Source organism: Mirounga leonina, unplaced genomic scaffold (assembly GCF_011800145.1).
Source record: "Mirounga leonina isolate KUSES-001 unplaced genomic scaffold, KU_Mleo_1.0 Mir_173, whole genome shotgun sequence".
Taxonomy (NCBI): domain Eukaryota; kingdom Metazoa; phylum Chordata; class Mammalia; order Carnivora; family Phocidae; genus Mirounga; species Mirounga leonina.
The window spans coordinates 6,272,909-6,297,712 of NW_023270447.1; positions in this window are offsets into that span (position 1 = coordinate 6,272,909).

A 24,804-nucleotide genomic window follows, 5' to 3' on the forward strand; every position below is an offset into this window, starting at 1 on the left:
CCCAGTGTCTCACCAGGACTTGCTGAAAAACTGTGCTTTGGGGTGTCAGAGAAACTGGTTCAACTTAGAACTCCCTATAAAGTCACCCAAGGAGAGGCTGGAACAGGCCATTCACAAGGAGGTGTCTCACCTGCGGCAGTCACTGCAAAATTGCTAGAAAAAGTACCAGGGGAATCTGCTGGCCCCTGGGTGCAGCTGATTGCCAAATGCTGCAGAAACTGGCACACCTCCATCCACACAATTCTATATACATTTGAACTTCCATACAACACAAAACAACTATATTTTCCCAACCAACAAGACATGGTTATTTTCTATGCAAGTAAGGAAGTTCTCTCCCCAATATGATGAGACACATGTTCCCAACCTCACTGATATATTAACAAGGCTATTGATATATTAATTATTCCTCAAATTCTATCACAGTATCACTGAATACTACTACATAAACAAGAATGTAAAGTTGCTCTCTGGGTTGTATCTAAAATAAAAATGGGAAGGAGAGTGAAGAAGAAAATGGGCAGGAAACACATAAATAGAGAAAGAGAGAAAGAGAGAGAAAATGTGGCCCTCATTTCTGCATATGGTCTCAAAGCCATAATAGGTATCTGTGAGTTTCTTCTTCCTCAGCCCATTTCATATTTCCCCTATCCTCAGCCAGAACTTCTGCTGGTCAGTGTTCTCACCTAGCAAGGTGACCCAATCCTTTACTCTTGAAGGCCTGAGTCCTCCTGCTACTTTTTGTTTGTTTTTTGAAGTTTTACTGTTGGTCACAGAAGTACTAAGAAGTGTCCCACACACTGGACCAAATGGACTTCACAGATATATTCAGAAAATTCCATCCCAAAGCAACAGAATACACTGATGCCCATGGAACATTCTCCAGAATAGATCACATCCTAGGTCACAAATCAGGTCTCAAATGGTACCAAAAGATTGGGATCATTCCCTGCATATTTTCAGACCACAATGCTTGAAACTAGAACTCAATCACAAGAGGAAAGTCAGAAAGAACTCAAATACATGGAGGCTAAAGAGCATCCTACTAAAGAATGAATGGGTCAACCAGGAAATTAAAGAAGAATTTAAAAAATTCATGCAAACAAATGAAAATGAAAACACAACTGTTCAAAATCTTTGGGATACAGCAAAGGCAGTCCTGAGAGGAAAGTATATGGCAATATAAGCCTTTCTCAAGACACAAGAAAGGTCTCAAGTACACAACCTAACCCTATACCTAAAGGAGCTGGAGAAAGAACAGCAAATAAAACCTAAACCCAGAAGGAGAAGAGAAATAATAAAGATCAGAGCAGAAATCAATGAAATAGAAATCAAAAGAACAGTAGAACAGATCAACAAAACAAGGAGCTGGTTCTTTGAAAGAATTAACAAGATTGATAAACCCCAGGCCAGACTTATCAAAAAGAAAAGAGAAATGACCCAAATCAACAAAATCATGAATGAAAGAGGAGAGATCACAACCCAAACCAAAGAAATACAAACAATTATGAGAACATATTATGAGCAACTATATGCCAGCAAATTAGATAATCTGGAAGAAATGGATGCATTCCTAGAGATAAACTACCAAAACTGAACCAGGAAGGAATAGAAAACCTGAACACCTATAACCACTAAGGAAATTGAAGCAGTAATGAAAAACCTCCCAAAAAACAAAAGCCCAGGGCCAGATGGCTTCCCAGAGGAATTCTACCAAACATTTCAAGAAGAATTAATACTTATTCTGAAATTGTTCCAAAAAATAGAAATGGAAGGAAAACTTCCAAACTCGTTTTATGAGGCCAGCACTACCTTGATCCCCAAACCAGACAAAGACCCCATCAAAAAGGAGAATTACAGACCAATATCCTTGATGAACACGGATGCAAAAATTCTCACCAAAATACTAGCCAATAGGATCCAACAGACATTAAAAGGATTATTCACTGCAACCAAGTGGGATTTATTCCTGGGCTGCAAGGTTGGTTCAACATCTGCAAATCAAACAATATGATACAACACATTAATAAAAGAAAGAACAAGAACCATATAATCCTCTCAATAGATGCAGAAAAAGCTTTTAACAAAGTACAGCATCCTTTCTTGATCAAAACTCTTCAGAGTATAGGCATAGAGGGCACATACCTCAATATCATAAAAGCCATCTATGAAAAACCCACAGTGAATATCATTCTTAATGGGAAAAACCTGAGAGCTTTCCCTCTAAGGTCAGGAACACAGCAGGGATGTCCACTATCACCACTGCTATTCAACATTGTATTAGAAGTCCTAGCCACAGCAATCAGACAACAAAAAGAAATAAAAGGCATCCAAATTGGCAAAGAAGAAGTCCAACTCTCACTGTTTGCAGATGATATGATACTTTATGTGGAAAACCCAAAAGACTCCACCCCAAAACTGCTAGAACTCATACAGGAATTCAGTACATTGGCAGGATATAAAATCAATGCACAGAAATCAGTGGCATTCCTATACACCAACAACAAGACAGAAGAAAGAGAAATTAAGGAGTCGATCCCATTTACAATTCCATCCAAAACCATAAGATACCTAGGAATAAATCTAACCAAAGAGGCAAAGAATCTGTACTCAGAAAACTATAAAATACTCATGAAAGAAATTGAGGAAGACACAAAGAAATGGAAAAACGTTCCATGCTCATGGGTTGGAAGAACAAATATTGTGAAGATGTCAATGCTACCTAGAGCAATCTACACATTCAATGCAATCCCCCTCAAAATACCATCCACTTTTTTCAAAGAAATGGAACAAATCATCCTAAAATTTGTATGGAACCAGAAAAGACCCTGCAAGGCCAGAGGAATGTTGAAAAAGAAAAGCAAAGCCGGCGGCATCACAATTCCGGACTTCAAGCTCTATTACAAAGCTGTCATCATCAAGACAGTATGGTACTGGCACAAAAACAGACACACAGATCAATGGAACAGAATAGAGAGCCCAGAAATGGACCCTCAACTCTATGGTCAACTAATCTTTGACAAAGCAGGAAAGAATGTCCAATGGAAAAAAGACAGTCTCTTCAACAAATGGTGTTGGGAAAATTGGACAGCCACATGCAGAAGAGTGAAACTGGACCACTTCCTTACATCACACAGAAAAATAGACTCGAAATGGTTGAAAGACCTAAATGTGAGACAGGAGTCCATCAAAATCCTAAAGGAGAACACAGGCAACAACCTCTTCGACCTCAGCTGCAGCAACTTCTTCCTAGAAACATTGCCAAAGGCAAGGGAAGCAAGGGTAAAAATGAACTATTGGGAACTCATCAAGATAAAAAGCTTTTGCACAGCAAAGCAAATAGTCAACAAAACCAAAAGACAACCAACAGAATGGGAGAAGATATTTGCAAATGACATATCAGATAAAAGACTAGTATCCAAAATCTATAAAGATCTTCTTAAACTCAACACCCAAAGAACAAATGGTCCAATCAAGAAATGGGCAGAAGACATGAACAGACATTTTTCCAAAGAAGACATCCAAACGGCCAACAGACACATGAAAAAGTGCTCAACATCACTCGGCATCAGGGAAATCCAAATCAAAACCTCAATGAGATATCACCTCACACCAGTCAGAATGGCTAAAATTAACAAGTCAGGAAATGACAGATGTTGACGGGGATGTGGAGAAAGGGGAACCCTCCTACACTGTTGGTGGGAATGCAAGCTGATGCAGCCACTCTGGAAAATAGTATGGAGGTTCTTCAAAAAGTTGAAAATAGAGCTACCATATGACCCAGCAATTGCACTACTGGGTATTTACCCCAAAGATACAAATGTAGGGATCTGAAGGGGCACCTGCACCCTAATGTTTATAGCAGCAATGTCCACAATAGCCAAACTGTGGAAAGAGCCAAGATGTCCATCGACAGATGAATGGATAAAGAAGATGTGATATATCTATACAATAGAATATTACGCAGCCAACAAAAAGAATGAAATCTTGCCATTTGCAATGATGTGGGTGGAACTGGAGGGTATTATGCTGAGCGAAATAAGTCCATCAGAGAAAGACATGTATCATATGACCTCACTGATATGAGGAATTCTTTTTTTTTTTTTTTAAAGATTTTATTTATTTATTTGAGAGAGAGAATGAGATAGAGAGAGCATGAGAGGGGGGAGGGGCAGAGGGAGAAGCAGACTCCCCGCTGAGCAGGGAGCCCGATGCAGGACTCGATCCTGGGACTCCAGGATCATGACCTGAGCCGAAGGCAGTCGCCCAACCAACTGAGCCACCCAGGCGCCCGATATGAGGAATTCTTAATCTCAGGAAACAAACTGAGGGTTGCTGGAGTGGTGGGGGTGGGAGGGATGGGTTGGCTGGGTGATAGACATTGGGGAGGGTATGTGCTATGGTGAGCACTGTGAATTGTGTAAGACTGTTGAATCACAGACCTGTATCTCTGAAACAAATAATACATTGTATGTTAAAAAAAAAAAAAAGAAGAAGAAGAAGAAGATAGCAGGAAGGGAAAAATGAAGGGGGGCAAATCGGAGGGAGAGACAAACCATGAGAGACAATGGACTCTGAAAAACAAACTGAGGGTTCTAGAGGGGAGGGGGGTGGGAGGATGGCTTAGCCTGGTGATGGGTATTAAAGAGGGCACGTTCTGCATGGAGCACTGGGTGTTATATGCAAACAATGAATCATGGAACACTACATCAAAAACTAATGATTTAATGTATGGTGATTAACATAACATAATAAAAAAAAAAATCTTAAGAAGGCTACCTTGAAAAAAAGAAAAAAAGAGGTGTCCCAGAGAATCATCTGGATCCAATAGGGCACTCCTTGACTCCAATGGGCAGCAGCAACAGCTCTTCCCTCAGTGATTGTAGTCAATGACTCCTGCCTGCAGTGCAGTTCCTTTCTGCCTATTGGCTTAGTAGCATAAAGAGCTGAAATGCCCAGGTGACTCTCTCCTTTTCTAACCCAATGAAACCATTGTTGTGTCCCTGGTTAAAATACTACCCCCTTAGGGACTAAGGTTTTTAAACCAGAAGAGCTCAAGTTTGCCTGAATGGAAAACAAAATTTCTCCAAGTGCATTATTGTGTATAAAAGTGAGAGAAGCCATTCACATTGCCACACCTTAACTCTCAGATCCGTATATTCTTTCTCTGGAGTGATAGAATCATGGGATGATCTGATTCAAAACATATACTGCATCCTATAAGACTGAACTACATCCCCTCGGGGTATCATCTCCCAAATGGTGACCTAAATGAGACTTCAGTAAGTCCTTCTACCTTTCAATTAGCCCAGGCACTTATGGGTGATGTGCAGTGTAACAAGAATAATTAGTATTATGGGCCTCTAGGTGCATTTCCTTTTTTTATGAAATTAATTCACTGAGCAGAAACAATACTGTGCAGAATAACCTAACTGTGGATAAGCATTCTATGAGTCCGTAGATGATGGTGGCAGTCCACAGATGGTGGTCCTAGGCAAGGAAGGCAAATCCATACCCAGAATATGTGTCTATTTCAGTGAGGACATACGTCTGTTCCCTAATTGAAGAGGTGCAATGCAAGTAACCTGCCCCTAGGTGGCTGTCTGTTCTGCCTAGGTAATAATGCCAGACTGGCTCAGTGCTGGTCTCTACTTTGACAGATTACAGACATACCCAGCAGTAGTGTTAGCCAGGATAGCACTGATAAGTGAAATTCCAAGATGTTGAGTCTCTGCCTAGCTGCCATCCCTACCGATATGGCCATTTTCTTCATTTTTCCCACTTGAATAGCCTTTAGCCTACTTCGTAGTGTACGCTCCTTGGTGGGCATTCACATGGACAGAAACAGCCTCACAGTCTATGCTTTTTCGGACAGTTCCATTCACAGACCTTTTCCTCAGACTTTTTTGTCACTCAGTATTCTAACACTCTTCCTCCCAATTCCTAACAAAGCAGCAAAACTAGGAGCTTTTGTAGATGAAGCAGTGTAGATCTTTACTTCTAGCCAGTTCTCAATCCAGATGTAGTAGACAACTACCCAAAGTTCTACCCAGTGGGAGGATTTGCCTTACAAATGTCTGTCACGGGCACTCAGGGTTATAGTGCTGTCACTGTTCCTATTTGCTTCCCACCAGCATATGACACTGTTGCATCTGTAAACTAGACGTGAGTTTTGTTTTCTTTTCTTTTTTCTCAATTAACTGGTCACAAGGAATGCCTCAGGGGCCCACCACAGTATGGAATTTTAAGAAGAAGTAATGGAATCAGTGGCCAAAGAGTCTGAGTCATATGTTCATGCAACATATTTGTTCCTCCCAGATCTGCCTCAGTTTGGTTTCTTACATAACATTTGCATTTAATAACAGATTGCAGGAGAGTTCAAGCTGATAGTTCATGTTTATGTTACCCACCAAGGCCCAACAGCAGGCGAAAAACTCAAGAGGGTAAAGTTATCAGGAAAAGAAGGCACAGATTTGCTACTAAGCCTAAAGATCTGTGTTGTGATCCTCCAGTTTAGGCTTGCCAGAGGCTCCATACAGGGTTCCTATTTGCCATGGCCAGTAAATATCATTATGTGTGCTAGATCATTGTGAGTCCCGGTGGCTACAGCAACTATCATCACTGCAGCCTCAACTGTTGCAGTCTTCTCTTTTTCTTGTCTCTACATTAAACTGGAAACCTTACAAGGGACTCAAAGGAGCTACATGTTACCACAAAAATCCAGAATGGCTTACCAAGCATTGTACCTCTGTCTTTACAGTAATCTGTCAAAGATGTGAGAACTTGTCTTTTACTTGTAAGGCATATGTTACCATGTCTCAGGTGAGTGAATTCCTAGAAATTTCAGTGATGTGGAGAGTTCATGACTTCTTGTGTGGTTCACCTATCACCTTTTAGTTTGTACATGTCATACTAAAGAATCTAAAGTTCTTTCTGCCTTCTGATCCAACCAACAAATGCTATCAATGGAGTGGACCAGTTTTTCATTTCATTGAATGTCAAGATGATCAAGATCTCTCCATGTTATATCATAGAACAAAGCAATAGAATTGAGATAGTCCTGAGAAAAGACATGTAGGACATACCGGTGGACGTGCAAGGTAAAAACAAACAGCTTCTGGGTGTCCTTACAAATTGATGGAAAGAAAAAAGCATTAGCAATATCTTTACACCACGTTCTGGGGATGTGTTAATTTGTGCTAGTAAACATACTACATCGGGAACAGCCGTTGCAATTGGAGTAACCACTCAATTAAGTTCAAAATGTAGAAGTGTTAACCTCATATCTGTTTGTTTCCATAATCCAAGAGTAATTACTCTTATTAAAGTTTGTATCTTATGTATGCTTCTAATAAAACAGAAATTACATATTCTTTCACCAAGATCTATTTTTCATATTTTAAAGTATAAGAAAAAAAAGTCTATAAGCAGATGTTTAATTTGTTTGAACTTTAATATACTTAAGAATAGTTTACTGTCCTGTGTTCCTTTTTTTCTAAAAATACCTTAGATAGCACAACTTAGAATAGAGGATTCTTTAGAACTGAATACACACATCATGTGTACCTCTGTGTACAGATGACTATAGTAAAATGTACATGAAACTATGGTTTTTAATACTGTGTATATAACTTTATCATTTAATGGTAATACCATTAATATCTTCTAATAGTAATACTTTAGGATTTAACTTATTTTTATTTATTTTATTTTTTTAAAGATTTTATTTATTTATTTGACAGAGAGAGACACAGTGAGAGAGGGAACACAAGCAGGGGGAGTGGGAGAGGGAGAAGCAGGCTTCCGCCGAGCAAGGAGCCGGATGTGGGACTCGATCCCAGGACCCTGGGACCATGACCTGAGCTGAAGGCAGACGCTTAACGACTGAGCCACCCAGGCTTATTTTTAAAGCAGCATAATAGGACACATTACCAGTGTACAACATAGCTTATTTAATTACTCCGTTACTGATGCGTACTTCAATTGCCCCTTATATTTTTTATTAGAAATATTTCTTCAACAAACAACATGTAACCAGAATGTTACTGAATAGATGTCTATAAGTAGAAAAGCTAGTTCTAATGACATTAAATTTCAAAATATTGATAGGTACTTCCACCAGCCTACACAGAAACTTTATGTGAATTAAGAAAACACACCAATTCCTCTAGATAGATGCAGCCCTTGCCAGGACAGGAGGCTTGGCAAAAAGCATAAGCTTGGCAAAAAGCATAAGCTATCTCCTTGGCCTGACACTTTCAATCAAATAAAAGACTTGCACACTTTTATTTGGTGGCCCTACATCTTGTACTTCCCAAATTGTGTAATATACTTTTTCCACTAATACTGTATATCTTACTGTTATTTTAATTTTCATTTCTTCATCACTAGTTAGATTATTTTTAAAGATATCCATGACCCTTTTGGTATTACATCCTTTTTAAGCTACAGTTATTGGCAATTAATTCAATATTTCTTTAGTAATATTGCTTTGAAATATTAAGATAAATGAGCTTACCTGTAGGTAAAATAGTAATCATTAAAGTGTTTTAAATATTTTTGCATAATAAAACTCAATTAACTAATGGCATTGAATTGAATTCAGCTAATAAATTTACATGTTTTATTGTCAATTAATTTCTGCATACATTCCATCAAATTCATTAAAAACTAGCAGATGGATACAATTAGCCATGATCATGAAAACACATTACCAAGAATGCTATGTATTGTTAATTATGGGAATGGAAAGCTTAATTACTCTCATTGAAATAACTGATAAACTTGTTATATGTATTTTTGCTATATAAAATAATGGGAAACAAGATTTCACAAAGTTCATGGGCATCTGAATGGAAAATACCTATAACAACACCTAAAAACATAAAAATGCATTATTTATTTTCATAAATAGGTGTTGGACACTTAATTTAGCCTGATTAGGAAAAGAACATTATAAAATGGATTCCTGCACAACTTGTCATGATATGCAATTAGATTTCGTAGAGGTACGGACATTGAAGAACAAAATACAAGTATGGCTATGAAGCCATTCATGAATTGGCCTCACTTCTCCCTCTACCAGGTCACCATTCACTTTTCACTTTATGCTCTAGTAATATAAATCCTTGTTATATCACAGGAACTAATATAATTGAACCGGTATCTTGGTTTATGTTGAAGAACTACTCATTTTGAGAATACTTCATAAGTCAAACAAAGTCAATTCCTATTTCTCTGAAGTATTTATAAGGTACAACTAACATTGTGTTGCCAAGTATTTCTATTCAATCACCACAACCTATTCTACTAAATCACAGTATGGCCTCAGAGTTTTTTTTTTTAACAAATTCATTTTTCTACTTATTTATGCATCAAAATATCTATTGAAAATATAATATGAACCAGGATATAGCAGTTTTAAAAAAAAGCCTCTGTTTTCAGGGATGCTTGCGTGGCTCAGTCAATTAAGTGGCTGACTAGATTTCGGCTTGGGTCATGATCTAGCATTCCTGGGATTGAACACTGTGATGGGCTCTACGCACAGCAGGGAGTTGGCTTGAGGTTTCGCTCTCTCTCTCCCATTGCCCCTCCCCATGCTCACGCTCTCTCTCTCTCTCAAAAATAAAACAGAAGCTTTGATTTACATCCTTAAGGGGGTACCAGACAATATATAAATAAACGGACTCTTTTATGTGGCGATTAATAGTGAAGAAAAATCATGGTAAAAAGATGGTGAGTGATAAGTAGTGTACTATTTTAGATGGTGTCTTTGCTAAAAGGCATTTTTAGTAAAGACTAAAAGAAAGTGAGGAATTGAGTCAAACTTTCTAAGGCAAGAGTAGTTCAGGCAGGAAGAACAATGCAAGAGCTTTAGGATAAGCCAGGCTTGTATGTTTGGGGAACATAAGGAAGGCTGCTAACACATCTAAAATAGTGAAACTGGCTGGAGATGACATCAAAGGGATAAAGAAGTATTGGGTAGATCATATGCAGTTTTTAATTTCAGTCTAAGTGAAATAAGAAGCCATCAGATTGTTTCAAAGAGAAAAATGTCATAATCTAACTCAGGTTTTAAAGGGTCTCTTGTTACATAGATTGTAGAGGGTAATAATGGAAGCAGGAAGTTATTGCAATAACCCACATGAATAGTACTGGTGGTTTGAAGTTGAGTGATGGTGGTGGAACTGGTGAGAATTTGTTAGATTTTAGATCTGTGAAGTTAGAGACGATGGTTTTTGTGAGGTTAGGCCAATAGATCTGGATGTAGCGTTTGACAGGAAGAAGTCAGGATCTGGGGCCTGACCCATAGGCAAAATGGAGTTGTCATTTCACAGGGTACTAGATTTTTAGGATATAGACACTGATGAACTTACTTAGACTAAACTACTTGGTAAAAGAAATGGTTAAATAATCTGTTGTGGTTTGGGAGCTCTGAAAACAATAGTGAGGCACCGAGGGTAGCATGAAATGAGCAATTTTGAAAACTTCTGGTGTATGCTGATGGGGGTAGGGAGGGAAGAATCAATGATTAAGAAGAAAGAACAAGGGTGCTTGGCAAGCGCAGTTGGTTGAGTGCCTGCCTCTTGGTTTCTGCTCAGGTCTGATCTCATGGTTGTGAGATCGGGCCCCATGCCGGGCTCTGTGATCAGTGAGGAGTCTGCTTGGGTTTCTCTCTGCCCCTCTCCTCCGCTCTCTCTCTCTCTCTAAAATAAATAAATAAAAGCTTTAAAAAATGTTTAAAAATTTAAAAAAAAGAACAGACAATTACAAGAGGAGTGTATGAATAGTTGAGAAATAAGGGAATCCAGTGCACAAATGAAGGGTGTATCCTTACATATGGCCACCAGCTCTTTATCCTTTGAAAAATATGGGCAGTAAAGTCTGGGACGGTTGATAGTTTTGTTGGTGGGAGTAGTGGGTAATCTTTCTTGATAGCTTTTATTTTCTTTACTTGAAAGTGAGAAATAAGGAGAACATGAGGTCTGAGGAGACAGAAGGTGTAAAATAGTCAGTGAGGAGAATAAGAGAGTGAACTAGCTCTATAAAAGCAAAGTTTTGCTAAACAATATCAAGGGCCAACTTGATGTTAGTGGTCATCAATTTAAATTGACACCAGACAATGCAGTTTTGTATTTACGTACATACATTTAGCTATTAGATGAAGATATGAAATAGAGAGTTAGACTCAGGGTTTTCTCATTCATGTACAATAGAAAGATTGAAGTGCATATAAGGAGTTATTGAAGAGATGACTGCTCCAATATAAACCAGATAAAGAGTGAATTGAGGCCAGAGGGGGAATAAGGATCAATGAGAAGTTGGTTAAATCAATGGATTACGTAAGTTGGTGGATTTAAATTTTTTGGAGTTGTAGTCCTAGACTAAATGAGCTGAAAAGGTAGAGATATTAGAAACAACTTCTAGGAGGATGTCAGAATCACCAAAAAATAAAACAATATTTATGTAAAAAAAGAATTAAAAGAACAGTAAGTTTTGTTGTTGTTGTTTTCCAGTTTAGTAACACTAAGTTACTCAAGTACTGAAGAAATGAGAAATGAGGTGGTAGTTTGTAAAGAACTGTAAAAAGCAACGAGTGATGTTGTTATTATGAACTTCAAATGAAGGGAAGAGTTTTAAGAGGTTGGACAATAATTATAAGGAAGTGGCAATGAGGACCCAGGTGCAAATACAATCTATCTCTAGAAACAGTGTTAGCCTGGAGAGTAGGAAAGAAAAGAAAAGAAAACAAAACAAAAACAAAACTACTAATGAAGAGGGATGAAGAGGAATCAACCATCGCTAGGAGAGATAGGCTGTTACCACTTTAAGCAAGTAGGTAAATGGAACAGATGAGGACATTACTGAGAGAGGAGATTTTGGTGATTGGAGATTGTGGCTTTCAAACTGGAAGGGTTTAAGTCCACGTAAAGCCCAAAGGAGATAGGTATCTATGTGATGAGGCATGAAGATGAATGATGGCCTAGGAATCTTGAGTTTTCTATAAATCTTGGGGTTATTGAAATACTTTTGATGTTTTCTTAGGCAATTTGAATGTGTGTATAAAAGAGAGTCTTGTCCAAGGAAAAAAAGAGAGTGTTGTCCAAGGAAGTGAGGTTACTAGCACTGTATGAGTTATATGGGTCTCAGATTCAGGAAAACCATTGGTAATGCTAAGTCAATAGATGTGCTTTGGTACTGGAAGGATTATTTAGGATAGATTAGAATTTTTTTTTTAACTTGAGATGATATATATTTTCCGTGAGTAATATTAAATACATACTCTGGTTTCCAAATCCCAGATCCTAGGGAATATCTAATACTTTTACTTCTGCTCCCTTTTATTTATAAGGAAATCTAAATCTAACGTCCCTTTAGGAACATGGTTATGATTGACTGATTGAATATAGAAGAAAACTAATATAGACATTCTATTATATACAGTTCGGGATAAAACTAAAATAATAAGCAGTTCCTTAGAGAGGATACTCTACCAACCAAGGGTCCCACACAAGCAAATGCAGTCATTTTTCCTAAGTGCCCTGACCAAAACTAAAATTGGTAGATCTGATTACACATGAATGCTCAATTTGTTGCAGAACTGTTTTCTATTGTTAAGGAATAGCTCAGCTAAAATAATCATTTATTTTATAATTTATTTCCTCCTGAGATTTCTGAGTAATCTGAACTTTCAAGTAAAAGTTAATTGCTATATATTTTATAACCACCAATCCATTTATAAATAGAGATCCTAATATTCCTCAGTCCTTCAGAGCTCAGCCTTCTGACCACATCAAGCATATGGCAAAAGTGCCAAACTGAAATGTTATTAAAAAAACAAAACCTAAATATTCAGCAGTAATTAATCTATTTGATAAATGCTGAAAATAATTTTTCACACAATTGATCAGTTGAACAACCAGAGAAAAAGGAGCAATCACCTGGATTGGCAATATTTAAAATATTAAAGACATTCCATGAAAAATCTAAGAGGAGTAAAATGAGACAAGTTGATAGGAAATGAGACCAAAGAATATGGGAAGAAACAAATGGAATGTAGGAATTACGAGCACAAGACGATGTCAGTGATTCAAAGAATTGTGGTTGTATAGTTGCATAGTACTTAAAAACTAGGAAAAAATAAAATCTTTGTTAACTTATCCCCTGAGATTTGAGATTTGTTTCCAAATCTCAAATTTATGATTCCCCATCATAAATAATTTTAACTCATATTAATGATCATCAGATTTAACAAGTAAAATACAAGGTGACCAGTAAAATGTGAACATCAGACAATAATTTTTAAGTGAAAGCATGTTTCTTACATCATTATTATTCATTGTTATCTGAAGTTCAATTTAACCAGACATCCTCTATTTTATCTGGCAATCCTACTAATAGTGCTTATATAAGCAAAGTGACCCCAAACTGTCAGAGTAAATAAGTCCACTTCAGTTTTTATAACCTCAGAGACAGAATTAACTTAGGCTGGTTATGATACCTATTATGATGTTACCATGAAAAATGTTAGTCATGTGACAATGGTAATTTATATTACCCTAGCGTCTTTAACTGTACAGACGGAATAATATCTACTTCATAGATTTGCTGAATAGATTATCAGATATATGTAGAGAGCATTTTATATATATAAAGCATTTACTAATGTCCTTAACAAACAGCAGCTGTTATTACCATGCACCTCAAGCTTAACCGTATATTCTATGGCATGATACCTAGTCTGATGTTTAAGATAATAAAGTATAGAACATTGGGGACATAAGGGACCTTAGAAATAATCATCTCAATTTCACCACTGGAGCAGAAGAATTGAAATGAGATTTAGAATCAAAAGGTACATTTAAAAGAATGTATGCTATATTTTGGTATTTAGTGTTAGTTCCTCTATAAGTTCATTAAGTTATAGTAAAAATCTACAGAAAACATACATTGTTTCTCAAGAAAACGATCAAGGGATGAGGTGTTTAAAAACCACCTCACAAGGGAAATGGATGTATTCCCCAGCTTGTTTAATTTGTCAAGAGGCAGTTAAAGTTAGTAGGTCTAGGTGAATTGAGGATTTTGAGCAATATCTAAGAATATTTTTAATGCATTTTGCAATTTGGCAAATTGTTGAAAATTATGAGAGACAGACATCATTTCCCTTCTTAATAATGAAAGATATTACCTCTGACTTTACCCTATATTGCTTGTGGGCATGTGTTTAATCTAGTTGAACTGAACTGAAACTGTTACAGAATATAAAGTAACCAAAAAATGTTTCTATAAGGAAAAAAATGCTAGAAGTTAAGGGGGAAACTAGGTGTACCATATCTTTTAATAAATATTATAATTAAGAATCCTGACAAATGAATATATTCTATCCTTTATTATTATTATTATCTAAAATGTACATGGTGCTTGTGATGGTTATTCTGTGTCCACTTCACTGGGCCACAGTGCCCAGATATGTAGTCAAACATTATTCTGGATGTTTCTGTGAAGGCATTTTTTGGATGAGACTAACATTTACTTTGAGTAAAGCAGATAACCCTCTATAATGTGGATGGGCTGCTTTTAATCAGTTGAAGACTTTAAGAGAACAAACACTGACTTCCCCTTAGTAAAGAGGAATTCTGCCAGCAGATGGCCCTTGGACTCCAACTCTTCCCTGAGTCTACAGCTGCTGGCCGACCCTGCAGATTTGGGACTTCTCAAGCCTCCATATTCACATAAGCCAATTTCTTAAAAGAAATCTCTCTCTCTCTCTCTCTCTCTCTCTCTCAAACTCCCAATTTCTATCATCTCTATTTCTATCTCTTTTTTTTGTATCTATATACACATGTAAATATACACATGTATTTAGATATATAGATGATATACAGAGATAGATAGATGATAGATGAAATAGATATAGTTCTATTTCTCTGGAGAACCCTAACACATATTACTTATATTTTTTCATTGACTTTTAACATACAGGAGATGGTGCCTATGCAAATACTTCTTATATTAAAGCACTGTCTAAACAGTAAGATGAAAGACACACAAAGGATAATTAAAAATAAAGGGGTGCCTGCGTGGCTCAGTTGAGCATCTGAATCTTGGTTTCGGCTCAGATCATGATCTCAGGCTCCTAGGACCCTGAGTCAGGCTCCATGCTCAGTGGGGAGTCTGCTTCCCCTCTCTCTCTCCCTCTGCCCCTCCCTCCACTCATGCACACATACACTCTCTCTCTAAAATAATCTTTAAAAAAAATAAAATAAAATAAAGATCTTCCCCTAGCCCATGTATGTTATTGTATAGTATGAGAATTATAATTGAAAATCATCCGAGTAGACAGACTTCATTTGGGTTCATATTTATAAAAGTTTCCCATTGTTTTCAAGGTGTTGCATCATGCAATAAGTGCCATTATTTTTATTTCAGAAGATTAAAAAAATTAAAACTAGTAAGAGGAAGAGATAAGTATAACAGAATATACCTTATTTGTAGTATGGTAGTAATGAGGCAGGATCTACACATAAGTTTCCTTATGAAGCAGGCACGGGGAGCAGTTAAATTTGCCTAACTTACATACCAACGATGATTAAACAAATATTCTTTTTTCCCCCTTCAGGCTTCTCACCTATTCAACACTGAACAGACTTGGAGCCTAAGATGTTAATGGCAGTCCAGTTGCAGTTATCCTGGCTTTTAGTTTCATTCAACCCTTTCTAATTGGAGCCCCAGGCTTGGATCTCTCACAAACCACATCCTGTACAACACTGCTCTGATGGATAAATAAGTAGAAAAACGAAAACAAGAAAGGAAGACTGGATTTTTAGGAGACAGGCTGAGAGAGTACAACATCCAATAGCCTCAAGCGCCCAACTGTGATGAAGGCTGTGAAGAGGTGATAATGCATCGTGTTCTTTGTGGCTGACAGATTTAGACAGGTTCTAGAAGGCCAGAAGGTAGATTTAAAATTAAATGGCAAACAGTTACTACCAGTAAGAAAATAGCATTCACTATAGCTCTCTGCCCAGAGTGTTGATAACACATGTACTTCCAATCTGGTGTTCTGGAAAGTACTGAACTGGGAAGGGAAATTCAGTGTAAGCAAGTAGGCAGGCACTAGGAACAAACTCTGAAACTCTGGGAAGGAACAGCAAGGCAAACCAGTGCACAGAAGGTATTCTCAGGAAATCTAGGTCAGCCCAGAGGCAGAATTTAGAATCAGAGGGCCCCTGGAAACAGGTTATGATGTCATTGTTTATGGCAGAGATGACAGTTGCACAAATATAGCTTGGTTTGTGCTCAAATTATTTTAAGGATTTAGACATTCTTTTAAAATCTCTCTAGAGAGTTATTTTACTATAAGAAATTTCATACTTCTGTGAAGTTCACATATTTGCTGGCCTCCCTCTTGGTTGTAGGTGTTAGGGATGTCTAATGTTAGCACATCGGGTTATAACACAAAATGCACGAGAACATTGGTGGCCAGGAGCACTCATTTGAAATGTATTTGCGCCCTGTTTGTACCCGCAAATTAATTTAGAGAGAAAATTAACTATCTGCTACTCATTAGCCATTAGCTTATTACTAGTCAATGAGCAAGGTAACAATAATGATATTGTTTTTGTACTTTCGAATGATTTCTCTAGGAGTCAATGGAAAACAGAGTTTAAAGGAGTATGTTATTTTCATAATCTTGGTGAAAAAATGACTACTTATGCAAAGGCACTCATCAGGCAGTAATGATATTTATTGTCATTTATGGACTTTAATTTCTTTTTTTTTTTTTTTTTTAAGATTTTATTTATTTGAGACAGAGAGAATGAGAAAGACAGAGAGCACATGAGAGGGGGGAGGGTCAGAGGGAGAAGCATGCTCCCTGCCGAGCAGGGAGCCCGATACGGGACTTGATCCAGGGACTCCAGGATCATGACCTGAGCCGAAGGCAGTCGCTTAACCAACTGAGCCACCCAGGCGCCCCTGGACTTTAATTTCTAAAGCAATTATTTGACTATTTTTTTTCACAGATACTTTTTGAGGAGATGGAATAAGTCACCACTAGAAAGGTTTGGATCCCAGTTATAGCCTTGTGACTCTTCATTAAATAGACTTTTCCCTCACATACATGTTTAACTTAAAGTAATGGAATAATTTCTTCTATAAGTTAAATGCTTGTGACAAATTGTCCATTAGCTTTACCACTCATTCTTATTAGTGAATAAACTGTGTCTTTTGTTCTTTGTCTTATATTTCTTCATTTAAGCAAGTCAACATGGAATGATGATTCAGAGCAAGGACTCTGGATCAAAAAGGTCTGCCTTCAAATCTTGACTCCAGAACTTTTTAACTGTGTAATCCTGAGCAAATTAATTAATGTCTCCATGTTTTAGTTTTCTTATCTTTAAACTGAGACAAATAATAGTACGTAACACATATTATATGAGCATTAATAAGGTATATTGAATAAGTTATATGCAAACTTAAAATAAGCGTTAAATAAGTTATATGCACTTAGACACATAGGGAGCACCTTATGCATACATACATACACATTATTAGTTTTTTTAATTTATTCCATTTTATCAATTTCATTGGCCCTGCCTCAGTCAGAGCTCTATCACCTTCCATTTCAGTTATTAAAACAGCTTCCTACTTCTTTCCCTCTAATCTTTACTTGCCTCTAGTTCATACACACTGTTGCCGGCATGACTTTTCAGAATCTACCACCACAGCATTCTGAGCATAGTAGATCCTTCATAAATGTTTGTTAGGGGTGATGCAATCATTTGTAGTGTGTGCTTTCTTGGACCCTGGTAAAACCTGTGGAGTATGAGATAAACCTGTTGGTAAAAGCAACTTATCTGGAAGGAACAAATTAACAATAAGCATTAATAGAATCTAGGTCCTGGAGTGGGGGTTGGGAGATGGCACTTGAAGAAGAAATTAAACATTACCAAACTTTTGCTGTGTGCTAGAGAAGAAGAAGAAGAAGAACAACAACAACAAAAACACATAAGCAATTCAGGAATACTATAATCAATTAAGAAGTACAATTATAACTATATACTTCTTTCCAAAAATCCCTCATTATTGTATCTGCTTCTTAACTCAGCCTTGAACTAATCTTTATTTCCTTCCTTTAGGCTGGATCCAGAATTGTGTGTTGCCATTTTAATTTAGTATTAAATGCCAAGGATATTCATAAACCTTTAAATAGTTATTGGAAACTATGACTATATGCCTTCATAATATATATGATATTTCTATAAAACCAATTTACATAAATGTTGGGAAGAAATAATACCACAGACTAAGAAATTAAAAACAGGACCCTGTTCCTTTTAAGAAGTGAATTGCGAAAAGGAAGGAGAGAAGCATTCACCAGTTGGCAATACCCTAGTTAGTACCTTCCCACGTTAAAATTACTGACTTCTTTGTGCAAACAAATACAATCATTGACTCCCTTTCAGATTAGTCTTGACGTGAGGAGGGTAGTAAGAGCCTTGTTACCAGAGGTAGGAGAAATAAAACAGCACATATTCAACTAGCAAAGAGAGAGAGAGATTTGTAGTTATTAAGTAATTAAGAGCTACTTAAATGTGGTGTTCCTGTAACATAAGTCACATGAGTTGTGCAGTAAATAATTCAAATCTATACCTGGCTTATAGCGTTAAAGTGTTTAAATGGAGAAGCAAATATAAAAATCTGCATTGGTTGAGATTTAACACACACTGAAGTTCTGTTTCACATGGAGACTGATTCCTTAATCTTAATTATTCTTGTATTGTTGGAACAATTAAGTTATGTAAATTTTTTGCTGTTTTCAAAACTACTATATCAACATCTTTTTAACCTAGATTTTAGCTGAATTATTGAAACAATTAAAGGGGTAATGTGAATTGTGTTATGGCTTTTGGTAGTATAGACAAATTACCATTAAAAAGATCTTTTTCTTTATGTGTTTCTGTGTTTCACAGTTTATAGTATCAGCATATGCATTGTCTATCTCACTATAACTTGATCAATGGAACCATTTCACATTTTGCTGGGAAAAAATTACCCTATTGCCTAAATTACCCATTTCAGTTGAGAAAATATCTTTGTGTATATAACATGTGTTTTTGAATTTGTTTTCCTTCAAATATTTTCATTTCTGAGAAGTTTACAGTACTTGCAGCTTTTCTGTTAAAAGTGTGTACAAAAGCAAAATTTGCTGGAACGTAAAATCTATTATTAAATTGAGTGTATATTTATTTATTATTTATTTATTTATTTATTTAAAGATTTTATTTATTTATTTGACAGAGACAGAGACAGCGAGAGCAGGAACACAAGCAGGGGGAGTGGGAGAGGGAGAAGCAGGCCTCCCGCCGAGCCGGGAGCCCGATGTGGGACTCGATCCCAGGACCCCAGGATCATGACCTGAGCCGAAGGCAGTCGCTCAACCAACTGAGCCACCCAGGCGCCCAAACTGAGTGTATATTTAGTAAAAGTTTCAATTTATACAAATATACACACACATTCATGAGTAGCAGAAAAGTATAAAGGAAAACTAACATACAGATTGCTTCTGGATATTTTTTTATACTATTGTGTGTTTTCAGTACATGCACAAAGAGTGTCTTAATTTTATAACTAATGAGTAAATAAAAACTGTATTTTTATTAAGGCATCCTTTATAACAATAGGTTAATAATTATGTATGAACAAAGTGTATAATTTGACGAGTTTTAACAAATGCATAAATTCATGAAACCATGACTACAATCAGGATAAAAATATTTTCGTCAGTACCAGAAGTTCTCTTGTGGCCCTTGCAGTCAATCCCTCTTTCCACTCCTGGCTCCCAGATCTGTTTTCTATATTTACATATAGATATTAAAGGATATTTATGATTATGAGGAATTGGCTCATGTGATTATGGAGGCTGAGAAGTCCCATGATCTGGCATCTGTAAGCTGGAGATCCAGAAAAGCTAGTGGTGTAATTCAGTCTGAGTCTGAGAACCAGGTTAGCTGATGGTGTAAATCCCAGTCAAAGGGATGAAAATTTAAGAGGTCCCAGCTCAATCCGTAAGGCAGAGGAAAAAGAGGTGAATTGTTCCTACCTCGACCTTTTGTTCTAGTCAGACCCTCAAGGAATTAGATGATGCCCACATTGGGGAGGGCTATTTACTTTATTGAGTCCATCAACTCAAATGCTAATCTGGCCCAGAAACATCCACACAAACACACCCAAAATTATGTTTAATCTGGGCACCCCACAGCCAATGAAGTTGACACACAAAATTGACTAATACATTCACCGTTCTCACTGTTTTTATTTCACTAACTGTTGAAGAGTTTTCACTGTCCAATTTATTTTTCTCCTCTAGGGAGAAGTATTTTCAAATCCTACCATCTTCAACCTGCTAAAAACCTCCATAAGACAGAGATGGCCTTTGCGATGCACCTAGGGATGATATGGATAGAGTGGCAGGTTGAAAACTGTAAATTGGTTCAACAGCAGGGACTCCCTCCTAGACAGCTGTTGTTGAAGACCAACTTGTCAGCCTCAAAGAACGTAACTGAGCCCTCAATATGGTACTCTCTCATTCAAGGAGTCAACCAGCACTGGGTAGCAAGAGCAAGTCCATCAGAACTCTTCCACTTTAGACATCAACAATTCATCCTTACTGGAAATATACCTATTGCAGATGGCAGTATGTCTTTCCTGCATGCAGTGCCTTTGACAGTGCACTACAATCCTAGGGCTTTACAACATGTTTTATTTACTGACATGAAATAATGCACAATATTGCCTCAGACAAAGAAACAAATTCCACAGTGAAGGACTTATGACAATGAACACATGGCCATGAGATCCACTACAGTATACTGCATTATCTAGAAGCAGACAACCTGATGGAAATTTGCCTACAGAAGGGTTGGTGTCAATTGGGTTGGTATACTTTCCTCCAGAATAGTATATAGACCAAAGACCAACATATGTTGCTGTATCCCCAAATGCTAGGATAGATGGGTCTAGAAAATAGAAAGTTAATAAATTGACCTCTCCCACAATTAGCCCCAGTAATTGTCCTGTGGAATTTGCCCTTCCTAAAATGCTGGACTATTGGTGTTAGATCCCAGGAGCAGAATGCTTCCCCGGGTGGATAGAGTAAGGATTATTAAACGTAATACCACTGTGGCAATGGTAACTTTGTGCTTCTCATGCCAGTAGACTGTAGACACTGAAATAAATTACTATATTGGCAGATGTTACTGATTCTAGTCATGTTGAGGGCATAGGGTGGTTGCTACATAATGGTATCAAGGAACAACAGATTAAAAAATTACATGGAAGTCTTTTGTTACTTCCATTCCTGGTGACAGAGCAGACAGAAAATTGCAACAATTACAATCTGGTAAGGAAAAGGGCAAGGGTTCAGACCACTCCATAATTAGGGTTTGTCTTATACTACTAAGCAAGCGACCTGACCCAGCTGCAGGGTTTGCCATGGGTAAAGAAAATTTAGAAAGTGTGGTGAAGACACAGATAATGAATTGTCACCTTAGAATAAGCTAAAGCAGTGGTCAATGTAGTTTGTTTCACTAACCTGCCCATTACTTATTTTTAGAGATGATGGGTGAACACCAAAATGAAGAGGGAGTGCCAGAGTAGACTTAAAGAAACAAAAAAGGGTGTGTCCTGTGGAGGAACGATTTGAGACCTAAAAAACAACTAACCTTCCTGTTTGTTCCTGGAGGTCTAAAGTCACGACTTTTTGAAGTCTGAAGGAGGTCTATTCATACAACTGGCTCAATTATTCCTCACTATATTAAGGTGAGTGCTATTCTCAGGTGAATTTTTTTTGTTCTGATATATTGCTACTTGCTCTTTTGTGAGCCCTCACTAAGAAGAGGCATATGGGCACAATAGACACAAAATTCCCAGCAAACTGTCTGCAATTTATCTATTACACCCATGTTTTTCCTGCATGTTCAACACTTTCTTCAATTCTAGCCTAGAAGAACATGCAGAACTTAGCAATAAAAAGCTAGTCCCGATATCTGGGTGCATCTACTATTTTCAGCTTATTAATGCAGACATGAATGAGCCTAAATAATGAGGCTAGCTCCTTCTGTTAGAGAATCTATTGACTTCCCTATGAAAAATCAAGTTAGGTTAGGCCAAATTATCTAAATAAACAAGGGAAATTTTTAAAATTTATTTTTCCCTATAATTTTGAATAACCTATTCAGGAGTGAAAATGTAGGACATTACTGCCAATTATCAGAGTGGACAACCTCTCACTTTAAGGATTTCATGAGATTTTTAAGGCATGAGATTATATATGCATGAGAAAGTGTGACTGGAAGCCAACAAGAATTATATACAATACCTGAAAAATAATGAGAAATGCATTTATTAGTTCAGAAAACCAGTTTATGAAACTTACTAAAGTGTTTTGACAGGCAGTAGAAATTATAGGTAGAGAATTAATAGCATTTCCAAATTTAGCCAGAACACAATGACTTTCTTTAATGTCTTATTAATATATTCCAGCAATTTGAGACCAATGTATAGGGAAAAGAACATATATTTTATTTGAATTAGTAGACAGTTTTGCACTAATTTAATGTCAGGAGTATATGCAACTAGCTACAATATGATATAAGGAAGATTTTCCATTAACCTACTGAACTGAAATTATCAACTTGAAATTTTCTAATGATGAAGTTATCATAGGCTTTTAATAATAATAAAAAAAAGGAAGAATAGGAGCATCAGAAGTGAAATCATTAGCTAACTGAAAATTTATAGACTGTTCACAAAAAATGCATACCAAACATCTCCTTCCCGATTTTTATGCTTCTGTTTTAAGGAGAGAATTTGTCCTTGTATCAATGATTAATCCCTTCCAAGCATCTGAATCACAGCAACTCTTGCCTTTTCAGTAATCTTTCACCATCCAATATTACCTATTTCTGCTATATATTCTTACTCCTCTACAATATCCAATAAAAGAGCATTAAAATCTTTCTTTGGAAAACACGGCTCTTTATAGCTACTGTCCTAGTCTCTCCTTCTCTATCACAACCATTTTCATGGGTCCTCTCTTTCACTACCCCAGCCACTGCAACACAGAGTTGTTCCCATCACTTTGATGACACTGTTCTAACTAATTAAATTCATTTCAGCAAATACATATTATATGCTTACTCTCTGGCAGACACTGATTGGCTGGAAATGCAACCATGAACAGGACAGCAAAGGGCACTATTCCTTTAGTAAAAAATAGAGAGTAAGTAAAAAAAAAATTATAATATTACAGAATAGATTGGTAAACAAAAAGAGCATTTGTTATCTGGGCACAGAAAAATAGTCATTTTACACAAAAAGAAAAAAATTCTAATTTTGCTCATGTGTACCATTTATGGGAAAATTTGCAGTAAGGATTTATTAATAAATTTCTATGTGTGCATTTACACATATAAATATATATGTATGTGTAAATATACAAATGGAAGATAAATTTAACTAAAAATTAAAGTAAATTTAACTTAAAATATAATTACACAGTACATTAAATAGGACACTCTGTATTATATTACCATATAACAATGCTACATTGGGGCACCTGGGTGGCTCAGTCAGTTAAGCATCTGCCTTTGGCTCAGGTCATGATCCTGGGGTCCTGGGATTGAGCCCCACATTAGGCTCCCTGCTCAGGGGGGAGCCTGCTTCTCCCTTTGCCTCTGCCCCTCCCCCTCCCCCTGCTTGTGGTCTCTCTCTCTCTGTCAAATAAATAAATAAAATCTTGGGAAAAAAATGTTACATTGATAATACAGGACAATATTCATGTTATATTGAAATTGCCATCTTAAAGTGTAAAAATGTAGAGAAAAATTACACATTTTAAAATAATGATGAAATTTTGTTTTGTTTTGTTTTTAATTTTTATTGTTATGTTAATCACCATGCATTACATCATTAGTTTTTGATGTAGTGTTCCATAATTCATTGTTTGTGCATAACACCCAGTGCTCCATGCAGAACATGCCCCCCTTAATACCCATCACCAGGCCAACCCATTCTCCCACTCCCCTCCCCACTAGAACCCTCAGTTTGTTTTTCAGAGTCCATCGTCTCTCATGGTTCATCTCCCCCTCCGATTTCCCCCCCTTCCTTCTTCCCCTCCTGCTATCTTCTTCTTTTTTTTTTTTCCTTAACATATAATGTATTATTTGTTTCAGAGGTACAGATCTGTGATTCAACAGTCTTGCACAATTCACAGCGCTCACCATAGCACATACCCTCCCCAGTGTCTATCACCCAGCCATCCCATCCCTCCCACCCCAACCCCCACTCCAACAACCCTCAGTTTGTCTCCTGAGATTAAGAATTCCTCATATCAGTGAGGTCATATATGTCTTTCTCTGATTGACTTAAAATAATGATGAAATTTAAAAAAAAAGTATAGTGCTGTAGAGTGGTGTTGTCTACCTAAGATGTAAGAGAAAAGCTTTGTTTATTTGCTTGTTTTTTTTTTAATTTTTTTTTATTCTTATGTTAATCCCCATACATTACATCATTAATTTTAGATGCAGTGTTCCATGATTCATTGTTTGTGCACAACACCCAGTGCTCCATGCAGAATGTGCCCTCCTCGATACCCACCACCAGGTGAACCCATTCTCCCACCCCCCTCCCCTCTAGAACCCTGTTTGTTTTTCAGAGTCCATCATCTCTCATGGTTCGTCTACCCCTCCGATTCCCCCCGCTTCATTCTTCCCCTCCCGCTACCTTCTTCTTCTTTTTTTT